This window comes from Narcine bancroftii, chromosome 11, assembly GCF_036971445.1.
Source record: "Narcine bancroftii isolate sNarBan1 chromosome 11, sNarBan1.hap1, whole genome shotgun sequence".
Classification (NCBI taxonomy): Eukaryota; Metazoa; Chordata; class Chondrichthyes; order Torpediniformes; family Narcinidae; genus Narcine; species Narcine bancroftii.
Window position 1 is genome coordinate 92,788,681 of NC_091479.1, and position 16,910 is coordinate 92,805,590.

Sequence of the window (16,910 nt, forward strand, 5' to 3'; positions counted from 1 at the left end):
ATCTTTTGATAGTTGTCTTAAGGTTTTTTTTGAGGGGGGGGGGTGGTTTCAATAATCCAGGAACCTTGTGCCACTCCAACAGCAGGTCCCACATTGTTTTTGCTTTCCATTCCTATTCCTCACCATGTGGTTGACAAGAACAATGCATAGAACAAAACAAAGGACTCTACATTACCTTTGTTGACCTCACCAAAGCGTTCGACACTGTGAGCAGGCAAGGGCTTTGGCAAATATTAGAGTGTCTCGGATGCCCCCCAAAGTTCCTCAACATGGTTATCCAACTGCACAAAAACCAACAAGGTTGGGTCAGATATAGCAATGAGCTCTCTGAACCCTTCCCCATTAACAATGGCGTGAAGAAAGGCTGTGTTCTCGCATCAACCCTCTTTTCAATCTTCTTCAGCATGATGCTGAAATAAGCCATGAAAGACCTCAACAATGAAGACGCTGTTTACATCCAGTACCGCGTGGATGGCAGTCTCTTCAATCTGAGCCACCTGCAAGCTCACACCAAGACACAAGAGCAACTTGTCCGTGAACTAATCTTTGCAGACGATGCCGCTTTAGTTGCCCATTCAGAGCCAGCTCTTCAACGCTTGACGTCTGTTTTGCGGAAACTGCCAAAAGGTTTGGCCTGGAAGTCCTCCATCAGCCAGCTCCCCATCATGACAACCAGCCCCCCCACATCTCCATCGGGCACACAAAACTCAAAACGGTCAACCAGTTTACCTATCTTGGCTGCACTATTTCATCGGATGCAAGGATCGACAACAAGATAGACAACAGACTCGCCAAGGCAAATAGCGCCTTTGGAAGACTACACAAAAGAGTCTGGAAAAACAACCAACTGAAAAACCTCACAAAGATAAGCGTATACAGAGCCGTTGTCATACCCACACTCCTGTTCAGCTCCGAATCATGGGTCCTCTACCGGCATCACCTACGGCTCCTAGAACGCTTCCACCAGCGTTGTCTCCGCTCCATCCTCAACATTCATTGGAGCGACTTCATCCCTAACATCGAAGTACTCAAGATGTCAGAGGCCGACAGCATCGAATCCACGCTGCTGAAGATCCAACTGCGCTGGGTAGGTCACGTCTCCAGAATAGAGGACCATTGCCTTCCCAAGATCGTGTTATATAGCGAGCTCTCCACTGGCCACTGTGACAGAGGTGCACCAAAGAAGAGGTACAAGGACTGCCTAAAGAAATCTCTTGGTGCCTGCCACATTGACCACCACCAGTGGGCTGATATCGTCTCAAACTGTGCATCTTAGCGCCTCACAGTTCAGCGGGCAGCAACCTCCTTTGAAGAAGACCGCAGAGCCCACCTCACTGACAAAAGACAAAGGAGGAAAAACCCAACACCCAACCCCAACCAACCAATTTTCCCTTGCAACCGCTGCAACCTTGTCTGCCTGTCCCGCATCGGACTTGTCAGCCACAAACGAGCCTGCAGCAGACATGGACATTACCCCTCCATATATCTTCGTCCGTGAAGCCAAGCCAAAGAAGCATAGCAGTATATGTCTATTCTTAATTTAAAAAAAAAAGTCCTATGCATAATTTGAGCACAAAGTTTTGTTTTGTTCAATAGAGTCAAAACCCAAATGTAAGGTATTCCTGAATAGAATTCGTGATTATTTGTATGGAAGAAATGCTTGCTAAACAGAAAAGTAGGAGAAAGGATTTTAATCTACATGACTGTTATGTGGCCACTTAAACTGAAACTAAAACATTTTAATTAATAACATTGACAGTATTGTGTGGGTTTGAAATAATTACTGTTGACTTATGTTATGCATTACATGTGGATTAATGATTTGGTTCCACTGTGAACTGGCCACCTTAACAATTAGTTCCTGATGACGTTGAGAATAAGATTTTTTTAAAAAAGTTAACATATAAAAAAACTTTGAACAGAATAACTTAATAATAGATGTGTAACCGCCCACTTCATGGACATTTTTTCAGTGCCGAAAAACTGAAGTGTAAAAAATATTGTTAGATGGAAGTGAAACTTTAAAAAAAACACTCAGCCAGTGATATATTGCACCAGATGAAGTCTCTTGTAGTGCTTCCAACATATTTCAGGGAAAGGTTACATTTAAATTGCTAATGGAGATCTCGGCAGGGGCTTAAAGGAAACTTCATATGCAGAGTGAAGGGGTTTCATCTAACTTCAAAATGCTCTGTCCTTGGAACCTGAGTGAAATTCACCCACTAAAGTAAGTGCAGTTTTAAAGCTGCTTCCTTACACTACTAGTGCCATTAAATCCCAGATATCAGAAACCAATTCAGGGAAGCAAACTGCAGATTAAAGTGTGAGCCAGAATTTTTTTTGGTCAAGACATAGCTGCTTTTATGATAAAGTTACCCACTTAATGATGGGAGTGGTTCTGCAGAGCCTATGAGTTGAAAATTTCCAAGACTTCCTGAGAATTTTAATCTTAACAATGTAGAACTAAAGACCATGTGCTATGGGGAATAACTCTCCAATACAATACAATGAATGATCATGTTGCAGTAAGAATTTGTATAAATCTTTGGCTTCAACAGATCTTGCTTCTTCGGATTAATTTTGAAAGTCTTATTTGAAAAGATTAAAAGGATGAACTCAGTTTGGATTAATTGAGTCTCATTTCATACACACTGTGTGTGTGTGTGTGTGTGTGTGTGTGTGTGTGTGTGTGTGTGTGTGTGTGTGTGTGTGTGTGTGTGTGTGTGTGTGTGTGTGTGTGTGTGTGTGTGTGTGTGTGTGTGTGTGTGTGTGTGTGTGTGTGTGTGTGTGTGTGTGTGTGTGTGTGTGTGTGTGTGGCATTGTAGAGATGTCCTCTGGTATTTGCTACTCTCGCCCAGGGAAAAATCTGCTGGCTGTCCACCTTATCAATGCCCCTCATAATCTTGTTTACCTCTATTAAGTCACCTCTAATCCTTCACTCCAAATATAAAAGTCCTAGCTCTGTTAACCTTGCCTCATCAGACACATTCTCCAATCCCAGCAACATCCTGGTAAATCTCTTCTGCCTTTCAATATAACTTTAGCATCTTTCCTGTAATTAGGTGACCAGAAATGTACACACTATTCCATGTATAGTCTAACCAGAGTTTTATAGAGCCGCCACATTACCTCACAACTCTTGAAGTCAATCCTCCGATTAATATAACCTAGCAAATCATAGGCATTTTTACCTTCCCTATCAACCTGCATAGTAATCTTGAGATATCTATGGTCTTGGACCCCAAGATCCTCTGCTCTTCCACACAGATAAGAATCCTACCAGTAATCATGTACTCTACCTTCAAGTTTGACCTTCCAAAATGCATCTCTTCACACTGCTCCAGATTGAACTCCATTTGCCACTTTTCTGCCCATGTCTGCATCCTTCGACAATCTTCTACTCCATCCACAAACCTCTAACCTTCGTATCACCTGCAAACTGACTGACCCAATCCGTCTACTATGTATAATAGTCTACTTCTTTATCCCAGTCATTAATAAAAACCACAAAAGGTGGGGGTCTCAGAACAGATCTCTGTGAAACAGTTCACTGACCTATAGGCAGAATACATTCCGTCAACTACTACCTCATGCTTTCTGCAGTCAAGCCAATTCAGAATCCACACAACCAAGGTTGTGTGGATTCATGACTTGCTGAATGAGTCTACTATGGGGGCCTTAATCCAATGCTTGACTAAAATCCATGTAATCCACATCTATCATAAAAGCAGGGATGGGATGTTGTGGCTTCATAAGGCATTAGTCAGACCACGCTTGGAATATTGTGAGCAGTTTTGGGCTCCATATCTAGGGAATAATATGTTGGCATTGGAGTGGCTCCAGAGCAGTTTTACAAGGATAATCCCTGGAGGGAAAGAGTTTTTTTTTATGAGGAACATTTTAAGGTTTTGGGATTGCACTTTAATGGAATTTAGAAGAATGAGTGGGAATCTCATTGAAAGGTATTGAATTCTGAAAGGCCTGGATAGAATGAACGTGGAGAGCATGTTTCCTTTAGTGAGGGAGTATGCGATGAGAGGGCCCTACCTCAGAGTACAAAAATGTCCCTTTAGAATAGAGATGAGGAGGAATTTCTTTACCCTGAGGGTGATTTATTTGTGGAATTTATTGCCACAGATAGATGTTGAGGCCAAGTCGTTGGGGATATTTTTAAGGTGGAGATGTGTTCTTGATTAGGAAAGGAATCAAAGATTACAGGGAAAGGGCAGGAGAATGTTGTTGTAAAGGATAGTAAATCAACCAAGATGGAATGGTGAGGTGGACTCAATAGGCCTACTGGCCTAATTCTGCTCCTATGTCTTATTGGTGTTATGAAAATAAATCTCTATTCTGCCTTAATTCCAATTTTCAAGGTATTGCTATAATATATTTCATCTTGTGTTATTTATCACAGAGAAGAAGGACATTCAGCCCCGTGAATCTATACTCGCACATTTGTGATATTTTGTGTTTATTCATGTGACATTGTTATAACCCCAACAAAGGGAAAAATAATACAGGGGCCATCAGTTTTGCACTCTATATTGTCTCTATAATCTCATACTTTCCTATCACCATCAGATATTTGTACACCTCCAAATTTTACTTCTTGCCATTCCCAAGTTTAATTATCCTGCTTTTGGAGGATGTGACTTCACTTAGTAAGGACCTGAACTCTGGTATTTTTGGTTTCCAAATCATTGATGTCTTAAGTACCACATTCTCTCCAATAGTCTATATTTTCTGTTCTCTTCCTGCAATCACTTTCAAGTAATCATTTGATGAATACGGGTTGAATTTTGATCAAAATTTTCAGTCTATTGTCTGCTAAATTTGTTGTTCTGGGTCTTCATAAACAGTCTAAAATGATCAGAAATTCAGAAACAACACCCGTTGACCGCAAACTCATCTCGGTAATGATAGGGCTCACGTGGGGGCCAGGACATCAATTGACCTTCTTCTAAACACTCAGCGCAAATACCTCTTTTGTCTTTCCAGAATGTCGCAAATGTACAGAAAAAGGTTTTGTGGGAAGATTTGAAGCTGTTAAGATCTTTAAGCATTTAAAAGGCCCTCATGAGGTCCCTTTAAAAATAAACACAAACAAAATATATCAACAAAATGCCAGAGTTTGCCAAATGTATAACGTTCTACATATTCAGGTGGGTGCTTGGTCTCTCAAAGCACTGAGTAACATTACACGGAGCCACTCGACATCAGGTCTCGTGATGCCCTAGTGATATAATCCAGAGAAACAAACTGGAAATGATCTTGATGTGCAATGAGTGTATTCACCAGACTGATAACTCTGGACCAGAAAGATTTTGCTTCCTGAGCACTTCTCCGTATATTTTATTACTTACTGTTTTTCAGATACTACCCACTTTTGTGATTTCCTGTCATATTTTTAAAATGCTTCAAGCATGCAAAATCAAGTCATTGAAAATTCATTTTCTGCATTCGCACTTGGACTTCTTCCCTGCTGATCTTGGTGCAGTCATGGATGAACATGGTGAAAGGTTTCACCAGGGCAATGCGACCATGGAGGAGCAGAATCGGGGTAACTTGGATCCATCAGTGCTGGCTGAATATTGTTGGACATTGACATGAGAGGTATCAGATGCTGAGTTCAAATGAAAATTAGCGGCAGAACATTTTTAGGTCAGTTGAACTAACTCAATATTTCAGCATCATTGAGATTAAAGATGCTAAATTCAATTAAAAATAATTGCTCTCCAACTTGCTACGTGATACAGCAAATCTGAAATTATCTTTATGTTCAGCTTGAATTTGTCTATCATAATCCCCGATTTTTTTTTTTAAGGAAACAAACCTTTTGAAAAAAATATTGTTGTCCAGTATAATGTCTGGCCAAATGTCTTTTGAATGTTGTAATTGTACCCTTTGGCAGTTGTTCCAGATATTAACTAATCTTCAAGTGGAAAAGTTGCCCCTCAGATTGTTCTTGTATGTCTCTCTCTCACCTTAACCTCCTTTCTTGTGCAGTGGAAGGGAGGGTGGAGATATGGAAGGCACTTCAAGAAAATAATTCTATCCTCTACAACCCTGAATTTCACTTGTAACCACTGTAAATTTGCCAACTGGAAGCTATTGAAATATAAATAATTCCTTCCCTTATTGGCAAGACAACAGAAAATGGAGGCAGTAGAAGGTGGGGAGGAAGCCAGTCTGGGATGAGCCTCCATCATGCCAACTTGTCATACCTGTCTGACTTTATACAGTGGAACCCTGTTATAATGCGATAGTTGGGGTAATCGGGGTAATGCTAAATTGGGGTTTCAATCTATTATTGTAGTTACACTTGAAATTAAAACACAAATTAATTTTTAGTAAACCAACTATCCTCACTGCTCGCGGCAGCCCCAGGTCCCCGCTGCTCGCAGCAGCCCCGGGTCCCCACGAGCCCCAAGCACTTATACCCACTCCTGGCAACAGCCCAAAGCCCGGGTCCAATGTCTCATTGCATTATATCCAAATTTGTCTTAAATCAGGGTGTGCTAAATCAGGGTTTTACTGTACCTTCATTGATCACCGTACCCAAAGACATTTCTGTAGTACTCTTCATCTGAGCTCATTGACAGTCTCTGTAGATTCGACAGCCTGAACATCTGCAATAAATGACCAGAGCACACGTATAACTTGATACATTCGGAAATCAAAAAGCAATTTTCACTTTTTTTTTTGCAACAGCAACAATATGAATCTCTGAGAAATTAATCGTGTAACATTCCCAGTGAGGGGAAAAATCCAACATTTCAAGCTTTGATTCCAGTCAGCAGCCTATAAATCAGATCACACGAGGGATCGTGCTTGCTGCAATTTCTTGTTCCTTTAAAAAAAAATGTTTTGTACAAATGCCAATTTGCCTGCTGACATAAAAGGAAACAGATTATTACTGCATTGAAAAATAAACTATTGGAAAGGGGCATGTGCTCCACAAAGCTGACATCATTTGGGTGGGTTCCTTTCAGTACGTTCATCAGTTGAGAAACAGGTTCGAGCCAAGCAGTGCGGATACAATTAAATGTTTTGTGTTTTTTTTAATCAAAGTTTTGTCATATAATTATTTAGAGAGGACCCACAATAACTTCATTCTTATGTTCTTTGGTTAAAAAAATCACACATTTATTAAAAACACTTTATATTCACAACCATTTAAAATGATGATTCTGTTTCCTTAATTACTAGTTTATATAAAAGGTATCAGTGCTGTGCAATTGTTCAGCAAAAAGAGGTGTAAGGCACTCCTTCTGACCGATGGCCTACAGGTCACCCTTGGGTAAGAATCAGTACCTGTTTAGTCTCCCAATCAGGGTCACGTGAATCCATGGATGGGTTTTCAAGCAGATTTTTACCCATTGGAATAAATGGCTGTAAAACTAAAAATGCTGGGCAGATGAATCTATGGCAGTATGGACACTGCAGCTGAAGAAAGCAGCACGAAACCACTTCAGTATTTTCCATGGTATAATCGTGAACTGAACATTGTCTAGTCAGTTCAAAGATGGAGCCTTCACTGAAGGAGAAGAGGCAACAACTACAATTCTGAGGGTGTGAGATCGTGAAGGATGGAGAGACATGATCGCCCACGCTGAATGGCAAGGCACCTGAATGAATGATAAGAGGACATTATCTCATGGCTTTCCATTAATTGGAGTCATGTCATTTGGATTTTTTTTATAATTGCCAGGGTGTAGTAATTATTTACCAAGTTAATTTGTGCTAGATTTCTATGTCGATTTTTAATCTTTCTCTATTGTCTTTTTGTTCGTATAATGGGTACTTTGCGGGAATTGCTGAACATCACTGTGGGATGAGATCCAGCTAAAATTAAAAGCTTGTGAATCAACATGAATTAAATTCTTGGTAGTGAAGTAAGCTTTTACTTGATGAAGCTAGCCACGCTGCTTTGAAAATCACGTTGATGAATAGATTTTTATTTTTATCTTGATCATTAAAAAGTTTCAACACCCAAATGAATTCTATACTTCACTCATTGAAAAGTGGACATAGGATTTGCTTGCATTCCCTCTCCATCCAAATATGAAGGGAAGATTATTACAGACGTTGGAAATGAGAAATGTAAACCGAAAATGGCAGATGTTTGCAACAGACCGGTAAGCAAAATAAAACCAAAGTTTCAGATCAAAGATGCTTTCCCGGAATTGAAGGAAGTTAGAGAGTAAATTGCCATGAAAATAAGAAGGGAAGAGAAAATAAAACAAGAGGCTGGCTTTGACCCATCACTCCTTTTGCCCTTCCTGGCTTTGCTCTCGAAGTCTTGTCGCCCCCTCCTCAGCCTGCTTGGTGCGACATTCCTTCAGCTCGTCTGATTCCCCTGCCGTTCTGCACCCAGCTATTTGATTTGTCGAAGGGTTGCAGATGCAAAACTTTGGCTGCTTCTCTCCCCACACACCCAGCCTGACCAGCTTAGTTTTCCAGAATTTTCTGTTTTTGTTTCAGCTTTTCAGCATCTACAATTTTTGTTTTAGTTTTAAAGTTACCAGGAACTTTGGTGATTGATCCTAAGCCTCATTCCTCCCCTGTCTCCAATATCGAGCGGAAACCGAGAGAACCAGTTCTTTGTCACTAAACTTATAAATCTGTTCATTTCAGACCTCTTCCACACAATTTCATCCATTTAAAAACACAGTGAAGCCTCATCCCCATTTGTCTCTCCCATTTCCCCTTGAGCTTTCTGTGGGTACATAGAAAACCCTTTTGCTCATAAAAATTTGCAATTATTGCTTGTGTTTAGAGCAATATCCATTGATTCTGACAATATAAATTACACTTTTTGCAGAATGTTGGTCAGTTCGTTTCATGCAGATGGAGTTTCGGAAAAAAAAATGGTTGATGCATCTGAAGGTAGTTTTCAGTTCCATCATAATGTTGCTGGCTTCAGGATTTCTGGTTTTTTTTTAACTGTTCCATATTTGTTTGTTTTTGCTGGTCACATTTAGTAAAACCACTGACTTCAGGAGAGGGGAAGGAGCTTAACTTCGTCAGGAAATCTCCCTGAAGAAAATAGGAATCAGGACATTAGAATTCCAAAACTTGCCCCATGTTGAAAGAAAGTGTTAGCAAATGTTAAATCGTTGACTGAGTCAAAGTGGTGATGTACCATCATTTGGGTGTCTGCTTACAGGAGTGACACAATGGTGAAAAATGTGACATGACTGTTCACATTCTGTTGGTAAAGGGTTTTTCCACATACAGGATTAATGAGAAAGCGCAGAATTGGCAGATCTGGCCAGTGATCGGCTGTTGTTGGTGCTGCAGTTTTCCACCTCTTACACGTGCAACAGGACATTGAACAAAGTGGTGGACCTTCCATTCTCCATCTTCTTATCCTTTCAAAACAACCAGCCTCAAAATGAAAGCTCTGCAGACCGTCAGGTTAATCGTTGGATTGTTCCTTTTGCTGATGACCAGCTTTGCGAGTTACGGTATCTTTAACATATTGGTAAACTGTGTTCGTCAGAGTTGGTGGAGTAATACTGATTTAAAAACTTTTGGTTAAGGAAATGCCAACTTTTCTTAAAGACAAAATGCTGTGCAATTATGATGTTTTAGGCAATTTTCTGTTCCCCATTCGGCATATGTTTGAGTTTTAGCAGAAAAATATGGAGCTACAGAGTTATATAGTAGGGAAAGCAGCTCCTTGGTCCAACAGGTCCAAGACAATCATCACCCTCCCATTATACCTGAGGCATGAAAAACATTTGTCACATCAGGCAACACTGACAAGCGTCACTGAAGCGGAAAAATAATGCCAGGAAGACTCGTCTGCCGTATCTATTTATCTGTCTGTTTATGAATCAATTGTGTGTATATTGTCTTTTTCAATTCAATTTAGCTTATTATGATGGTTTTTTAAATTGTGTTTGGCTGCAGCAAGGAAGAATTTTGGTGCACGTGTACAATGTGTATGCAAAAAGCTCATCATTATTATTTATGCTACTTCAGAGCATTGAACCTTGGTGCTCCCTTTCTCAAATGTTCAGCCATTGCTCTAAGCTTCCCAACTCAGGTGCGGTTTGCAGGAATCTCGCAAAGTGTCCTGCAGTTGTAACACTCCCTGCAGACCACGTGCTGATGCTTGTAGCACCAGTGACCTTGATTTAACACAGCAAGTAGGTGAATCTCAGCAGGCAGCAGGCATTTCACCTGCTGCAAGCAACAGGCATGGGGTTATCATGCACCACAGTCCTTTTACCTCTGAATCAGTTTGTTGCTTTGTTCTAGATATCCATCCACACACGCTTTGACCAATAATCCAGTACAATTGAGCACTCACTGCTGGGGCTAGGATTTTCCAATTAAAATTTCAAAGTCACCATGCACTTTTTCAGATGAATGTAAATTGATCTTAGGGCACAGATTCAAAGAAGATTGTTTTCTGGCAAATGTATATCCCTCATTCTGCATTACTAATACAAATCTGATCACTAAGTCATTGTCGTATTACTTTTTGTAGGAGTTTGCTGTGAAAATTGGCTCTATATTTCCTGCGATTATGGGAATGAATTCAAAAGTGGTCTATTAATTGTAAGATGCTCATGGACATCCTGAAAGGGACGTGAAAGATACTACATAAATCGTAGTTTTTACACTTGGGTTCTGTTCAATTAGTGAGTTAAGGGAAAAAAAGAAAAAGTGTAAAATTAACAGCATGTACTGTGAACTGGGCACAATATGTAAACTATTACTGTTAACATCTTGTACCCAGATACTAAGTAAATCGTTACTTCACAGTGTTTGTCAAGTCAGCGGTTGCCAAGTGAATGGTGGATTGAGATCATGAGCATCCAGTGAAAAATGCAGGATGAAAGTGTGAAGAAGCTTGCAATGATCATAGTCCAACATTTCTTCCTCATACACACAAGACACCTCGCATACCAAACACCTCAATGACTCAAGTTAAGCAAGTACTGGTTTTTATTTGTCTCAGCAGCCAAATTCTTATTGGCCGAGGATAAAAAGGACACATGTTTTAGCCTAGAAATTTGGCAGGTCAGCCTCCCTAGATATCAGGATGGTGGCCAGCAAGCTCATGTTCAGTATGAACTAAGTATGTGACGATTAACATCAGGTGAACTTATTACAGGATCATTATTCATTTGAAATGGATGCACCTAGGATATTGCCAAACATCTGCTAAAATGGAATGCACACCAGAATGCAAGTAACCAATTCACACCATAATGATGATAAATTGACCAGCCAGATACATACTGTCCACAAGAACAAGTCAGAGCTTGCGGCAAGTGACTTGTCAAAACCATCTAAATTTAATAAATCAGGAATGTGATGGAATACACTCCCCTTGCCTGGATATGTGCAGCCTTAGCAATACTCGAGGAGTCTGATACTCTCCATGAGAAGGCAACTTGCATAATTGTCTCAGCATTCAACCCAAGCATTTATTCTCTTTGCTATTAATTCAGTTTCTGTCCTCTGCAAAATTATTTGCATTCATGTATCAAGGCTAATCCAAGAGGATGTTCCAAACTATGGCCCATGACACCAAGAAAGAGAAGGGCAGCAGGTGCATGGGAACATCTGTGAATTGCTTACCAACCCGCATGCTAGCCTGACATAATTTCTTCATTGTTGCCGAGTTTAAAACCTGAAACATCCTTCTCAATAGCACTGTGGGAGTGGCTTCACCAGACAGACTCCCAACAACTCAAGAAGCATTTTACCACCACTTTCTAAATAAGAGGCAAGAAGTTATAATGATGGGTGTTGGCAAGAAATTCTGGTGGAACGCACAAAGAAAATGCCAGAGGAACTCAGTTGGTCAGGCAGCATCCATGGAAAGCAAAAGACAGTCAATGTTTCAGGCCAAAAACCCTTCATCAGGAAAGAAATTCTGGCCTTGATATCTTGCAAAAAGATTCTTTTAAAAAAAAAGCTTGTTGCTGCAATTTTCAAAAGCAGGCCAAAAGTTGTGTTAGATTTTGCACTGGAGTCCTTGTCACAATTAACAAAACTCATTTTTGTGTGTATTTCCCACAACTCATATTATGGATATTTTTCAAATGCATCTCACTATGTCATGCAGTACAGCTTTGTGATGAAAGAGGAACTTCCTCAATAATTAACGAGTAGATCTCCAGGTGGGATAAGGGATTATGATACAAGTTTAACAGAGGAAATGAAAACAGAAAAGATAAGCCATCTGGAAGGGATTATCAAACAGTAAAGCCACTTAAATATTTTAAATGATGATATAAACTATAAAAGTAATGTCTGAATGGTTTATAGCTGTCAACTGAAACTCAAGGTATTACTAAACCTTGCAGACACTTGCAAATTTTCCAATAAATAGCTCCTGTTAGGTCAAAACACAGGAACAGCAGCAACCAGAGCACACTTACTTGCCCAGAAGATTTTAGAATTAAGACTCATTCATTGAAAGAGGATATCCAAGAAAGCTTTCAATATGATTCTGTATCTTCAGATGTGCTATAATTTGGACAAGACATTAAAATGATGTCCCAATGAAGCAATAATATGGACTTAATGGACTCAATAAACTATTTCAAACTTTAATAAATAATGTCCAAAATGTAAATTATTTCAGATCAGTATGTGAAAGTAGACTGTAAAATTGTCTTTAAAAACAGGACTTGCACTTCAGAAGTAATATTCAAAATACTTTGTGATGTTCAAATTACATACATGTTCCTTTATCTTCAGCTATTGTTTGGTTAATATAAATTTAACTTGTTAGTTTGGAAAAAGTTAAAAAATCCAGTTTTTTTCACTATGTCTTTCAATGCCCTTGAGTATCATTTTGTGTTATTTTATTCCTTTTTATGAAGCCACTTTAGTTCGGGTGGTCAGAATGAAAAATAATTCATCTGTGTCTGACAACATTCTAGTTAACTAAAAAAAAATAATTCTTCCCTTTTATTTACTTTTTCATAATTTGTTAAAAGTACTAATTCAGTGAGATTTTTTTGAATGCTGTAAAATTTTTATTTAGCACAAGGCAGACACTTGCAACAAAATGCTGATAGATAGTTCTTCATATCACGAACATGGATTGAAAGAAAGAAATTGTAGATAGGCAAGACCTTTCTGTCCTTTCAGACCATCTCAAACCACTGTTTGTCAAGAAGTCAAAATAGTTGCTGTAGAAATGCAGAAACTACAGCAGCTAATTTGTTCACAGTAATCTCCTGCACATAGCAAGTTATAAATCCAGATATTTGCTTATTTTGTAGGTTGAAAGACCTATTAAATTCTTTCACAGTTTGATAAGAAGTAACAATTGTTCAAGACTCTTTGGGACTATTTTTATTATGAATGTAAATTTTAATCTGTAAATTGTCAGGCTTGAGTAAAATATTTATATGACCACAATACAACTCAAACATACTGCAATTAGATATGCATTTTTGAAATTCAGTCACCATTGTGTAAAAGAATATTTTGCAGAAAAGGTTGTATACAAGAAAATCCAAAAAGACTAATATGATGATAACTGAAGAATTAGTTGCTGACTAAGGTCATGGCACCAAGAAAACCTTTTTATGTTTCCTCCGAAAAATAATTTTTAAATGTTTCAAAGTAATTACTTCCAAAAAGTAATTTTTAAATGTTTAAAAGTAGTTACTTCTGAAAAGTAATTTTTAAATATTTTAAGACCCTTTTTATTCAAAATACCTTTGCTTCTTTTGAACAATCATTGGTAAAATTTAACTTACCGTACACACAGTTTTTTAGATATTTGCAGGTAAGACATTTCATTCAATCTCAGATAGTTGACTTTCTGCAAATTCCCGGGGTATCCTTGACTTACTTTTTAATTTACAACTTTCTCATAAAGTTTCAGTATCTCTTATTTATAACAATTTGCTTGATTTAGGAATGGCCTCGTTATTTAAGATCAAGAGAGACTGGGAACAGGATTTGAATCTTCCATTCTCTGACAAGGTTTGGGACTCCATTTATAATCTGATTAATATGACCTCCCTTTGTGCACGGCGATGTTTATTGCAATTTAAAGTGGTCCAGAGAGTACATAAGTCTAAAGTTAAATTGTCTTGTTTTTATTCTGATATAAACCCTCTATGTGACAAATGTAAAATTGCTGAGGCTTCTTTGATTCACATGCTTTGGGCTTGCCCTAGTTTAGAAAAAAATTCAAAGATATTTTCAAACATTATCGGTGATTCTTAAGGTTAAATTGGAACTTTGCCCTTTAATTGCTCTTTTTGGATCATTTCAAGACTTCAACTCAAAATCGAATTTTATCTTCTACGTCACTGATTGCCAAACATGCAATTTTGATTCAATGGAAAGATAACACTCCAGCTACCCATACACAATGGTTAAATGATATTAGGTCTTGTTTAAGTTTAAAAAAAAATAGATATCCCATAAAAGATTCAAATACTAATTTCATAATGACATGCAGCCCTTTTATGGACCATTATCATAATCTGAAGTTTTAGGGTTGTCACCCTTCAATGCTCTGCTGTCTATTTCCAGGTTGTCATCACTTGATATCCACATGTTAGTATTTTTTCCAACCTTGTAAAATGGTGGGGTTTTGAATTATGTTTTTTTCTTTTTACAATTTGAATTTCTTACATAATTGTACTGTTTAATTTCTTTATTATTGTAAACCTCAATAAAATATATTAAAAAGAAAAAAGAAAGTTAGCTGTAAGAACTGATGAAGTGTCTTAGACCCAAAATGTTAACTCTGATTTTCTATTGCAGTTTTAATGGACAGGAATGCTAAATATGTTATTTTAGATAGAGGGAGAGATAAAATGAGAGAGAGACAAGTTGACAGAGACAAAGCAAGAGAGAGACAGAAAAAGAGAGCGAGTTAAATCTTGTGGTTTCCAATCTAGATTGAGATGTGTTACATGCTTCAGATACATGCATAAGCATTGGGAGATTCACTGAGAGCAAATCACTGATAAACATACCTATCTATTGTGTGGATTGTTGTGGGTCATGTGACCTTTCTGTCAGAAATCTAGTCAGAAGTTGCATCACCTGCCAATGAAGGTTGTACTCTGTCCACACCTGACCATTAGCCCCTTCAAACACCTGGTGATTACCTGGGCCAGACCCTCCACCATGTGCAAGAGTTCTTGCTTTTTTGCTTTTCAATTCTGAGATGAACCCTGCTTTGCTCCAGGTTGTGATCTGTGGACAATGCAGGAAGAATCGTTGGTAAGGTGTGCACTACAAAAGGGATTGGGGCTGTTAGATAGCATTGGAGCCATGCCTACATTAGACAAGGAATGATGGGTAGAGTATTGCAATCCTTGGTTTTTATGTCTGTAGACAGTGGCTAGTATTGGTAGTATCAAGTCTAATGTGACTGATTATACTGTATTTTGTGATTGAGAGTACTAGTTTGTGTTATGGCTGTTGTGATCCCCTTACATGTGTTTTAACAAAGATTCTTCCTGTGTTCAGACTGTGTCCAGTTTTGTTGTTCCTTGAACCCACCAAACTTTTCCCTTCCCACAGAACACCACCTTTAATGGCTTGGTAAGGTGTAATAACTTCTAAATAAGTGGTCACATGAAGGAAAAGCCGAAGATTCTTTGGCCTATAAAGGCAATGAAATGGAAAACCAAAACCTCGTAGGTGAACAAGTCAGAATATGATGCAGGACCAGCTTCCCAGAAGGAAAGCAGGTATTTTGGGAATGCTGCAAATAAAACATTGGACCTTCAGGGAATTCTATACACAAGAAAACATTGGGTTATCTTTGGAATGCACCTGTGGTTTTCCCTATCATTCAGAAAAGAACTATTAAGACTTGCAACAGACTTGGGAAAGAAAGGCATAATCCAGGGAATCTGCCACTGTGAATTGACTCAAACTTTGAAAGGTCTTTGGAGATTCAGGAAGAAATTATATTGGTTCTATCAAGAATGGTTTATCCAGCACCCCATTATTCTGTCAATTAATTTATCCTGCCTTCCGGCTCTCATAAACTTCAGCATTTTCTACACTTCCTCACTTTTCTCTGCTCCTATCAACTGGTTTTATTTCAAAAGTTTTTCCATTTCTAAAAGCTTATGTTAGAATAGAGAACCTAAAATAATAAAGCACGTTATAGGCCCTTTGGTTCATGATGTTGCGCTGACCCATATATACCTACCGAAAAAAAAACGAAACCCTCCCAACTTCATAACTCTTCTTTTGTCCTGTCTAAGAGTCTCTTAAATGCCCCTATTTTTCCATCCTCCACTTCCACTCTTGGCAATGTATTCCAGGCACCCTCAACTCTCTTTTTTTTAAAAACGCACCCCTGATGTCTCCCCTCAACTTTCCTCCCTTCACTTTGTACAGATTTTGTACAGATGTTAACCTTTGTTCTCTCTCCACATATGTTGCCTGACCTGCTGAGTATTTTCAGTTTAATTTCAGATTCCAAGCATTTAAGTTACTTTCCTTTTTGGGTCAAGTACATTTGAGCTTCCTAAAGTCCACTAATGCCAAGCACCAGACCCGAAGATTCAATACAAGCACGTTAAGCTTTTTGAACAACTTTTTTAGAGCCAAAAATATTGAGAGAAGCTAGTATTAATAATGTTGATTTTTCTAAATGATTGTCAAGGCATAATTTCCAGATAATTAAGATGTGGGAGTTTGAATTTAATATGCAAGTCAAGAATCTGAACTGATCCTAAAAAAAAAGTTCACAGACAAGTTTCAGAAAATCTGTTTTGATTATTAGGCCGCCACAGAATTCTGTGGATTTGAAAAGTGGAAGGGATTACATTCTGTGGTAGGTTAATCCTCCTGGAATAAATTTATCTTGTTCCAACATAGCTTTCAGTCCAATGAGTTATTAAGAATGCAAGAGAATGGCATATTTAAGCCTATGAGTGAATATA

At 38.5% G+C, this 16,910-nt stretch overlaps 1 long non-coding RNA gene across 1 annotated transcript in view; it reads right to left on the reverse strand.

Annotated features, from left to right (window-relative positions):
• The window catches only part of LOC138745622 (uncharacterized), a 60,660-nt gene that overhangs the window by 8,258 nt on the left and 35,492 nt on the right, over positions 1-16,910 (reverse strand). The window contains exon 3 of the long non-coding RNA XR_011346370.1: positions 6,541-6,629. This is a non-coding gene — a long non-coding RNA (uncharacterized lncRNA). The remainder of the gene's footprint in view (positions 1-6,540; positions 6,630-16,910) is intronic.